The sequence below is a fragment of the Nanorana parkeri genome, unplaced genomic scaffold, assembly GCF_000935625.1.
Source record: "Nanorana parkeri isolate BGI_ZX_2015 unplaced genomic scaffold, ASM93562v1 scaffold1887, whole genome shotgun sequence".
NCBI lineage: Eukaryota > Metazoa > Chordata > Amphibia > Anura > Dicroglossidae > Nanorana > Nanorana parkeri.
This window is the reverse complement of record NW_017308155.1, coordinates 225,116-227,472: the sequence shown is the minus strand read 5'-3', so window position 1 is coordinate 227,472 and position 2,357 is coordinate 225,116.

Below are 2,357 nucleotides of genomic sequence, written 5' to 3'. Positions count from 1 at the left end.
AGAGTAAATCCGGCCCTGCCCCCCCCTATGTGCGTGTGTCCGTGTGTGCGTTCGTTAACCACACTGCAACTGGTGTGACCGGGCCCTCAAGGTTCCAAGAATCTACATGTGACCATTACTTTTTGCTTTGCTCTGCTGAATAACTTTGACTATCACCTGGAAAAATTAAATAAGTCAAGGCAACTGGACTTGCTGTATTTTTCTTGAAGACGTTTCATTATTGGTCCCTGTGATCTGTATTCAGGAGGCGGTGCTGAGGTGCTGTGAGGTGCTGTGACCTGTGAGCCGGAAGTCGTGCAGTAAGTCGTGCAAAATGTAGCCAGTAAAGTAAATCTAATTGCCCAGGGTAACCAAAGTAGGAATGGACCCACCATAAAAGGGAGAAATAAAAGCAGTACTGGGGAACAGGTGGGGATCAAACATTTAACCAGTAAATGTATAAAAATTAAATGTATGTTCACCAATGCTAGAACTCGAGTAAATAAAATAGAAGACCTTGAAGTTATGTTACTCGAGGAGGACTATGATATAGTAAGAATAGCAGAAACATGGTTAGACGGCACACATGATTGGGCTACTAACATAGAAGGGTACAACCTGTTCAGGAGGGACAGGCTGGCAAGAAGGGGTAAATAACCTCATTATTCACATCCGTGATGATATCGCGTCAGCTGGTGGAGATGATGTGAAATCGTTATGGATAGAACTAGATAGAACGAGCCCTACCCCTAACTGTAAACTTATTGTGTGTGTCTGTTATAAAACTCCAAATATAGGGGAGGAGGAGGAGGCCCACCTACAATCGCAAATAGAAATAGCGGGGAAAGACGTTAATGTTGTGGTAATGGGAGACTTCAATTACCCAAATATCAACTGGGCAAATGGAACTTCCAAATCGGCTAATGCAGCCCGTTTTCTTAATATGTTGCGGGACAATTTCATGGATCAGACGGTTGAGGTCCCGACCAGGGAAAATGCAATCCTAAATCTGATCATCACCAACAATATGGAGTTAATTGAGGATGTTGTAATCAGGGAGACACTGGGCAATAGTGATCACAAGGTTATTGCTTTCAATATTGGGTGCAAGAAAGGGAAGGGGGATGGGCGGACGAGAAGCCTAAACTTCAGGAAGGCGAACTTTGATAAACTACGCAATATAGTGGGTGAAATGGATTGGGAAAACTTATTTGATAAACTAAACTTTGACCAAAAGTGGGACTGTTTCAAGAACAAATAAAAAAATGCTATAACCAGGTGTATACCGCTGGGGAACAAAAGTAAAAGATCAAAAACAAAGCCAATATGGCTAAGTAAATCGGCAAAGAAACACATTAAGGAAAAAAAACATAGCATTTAGTAAGTATAAAACGAAGGGGACAGTACCGGCATTCCATAACTACAAAGAATTTAATAAAATATGTAAACTGGCAGTGCGGGCAGCTAAAATTGAATGTGAAAAATATATCGCCGAAGTTAGTAAAAAGAACCCCAACATTTTTTTTCAGTACATAAACAGTAAAAAGGGGAGAAAGGAACAGATAGGCCCAATAAAGGACATAAATGGGTCTTTACTCACAAGCGACAGGGAGAGGGCCGAGGCGCTAAATACTTTCTTCTCGTCGGTATTCACCAAGGAAACAGACGGGTTTAATGTACAGGATAAAACACAAAATCTAACAGGAAATACACCTGAATGGTTGACTGAATCGGGGGTACAACATAGGCTTAAACTACTAAATGCAAATAAAGCATTAGGACCTGATAATCTACACCCCAAGGTACTCAAAGAACTGAACAAGGAGATAACAAGACCATTGTTCCTCATTACATGTGACCATTACTTTTTGCTTTGCTCTGCTGAATAACTTTGACTATCACCTGGAAAAATTAAATAAGTCAAGGCAACTGGACTTGCTGTATTTTTCTTGAAGACGTTTCATTATTGGTCCCTGTGATCTGTATTCAGGAGGCGGTGCTGAGGTGCTGTGAGGTGCTGTGACCTGTGAGCCGGAAGTCGTGCAGTAAGTCGTGCAAAATGTAGCCAGTAAAGTAAATCTAATTGCCCAGGGTAACCAAAGTAGGAATGGACCCACCATAAAAGGGAGAAATAAAAGCAGTACTGGGGAACAGGTGGGGATCAAACATTTAACCAGTAAATGTATAAAAATTAAATGTATGTTCACCAATGCTAGAACTCGAGTAAATAAAATAGAAGACCTTGAAGTTATGTTACTCGAGGAGGACTATGATATAGTAAGAATAGCAGAAACATGGTTAGACGGCACACATGATTGGGCTACTAACATAGAAGGGTACAACCTGTTCAGGAGGGACAGGCTGGCAAGAAGGGGGGG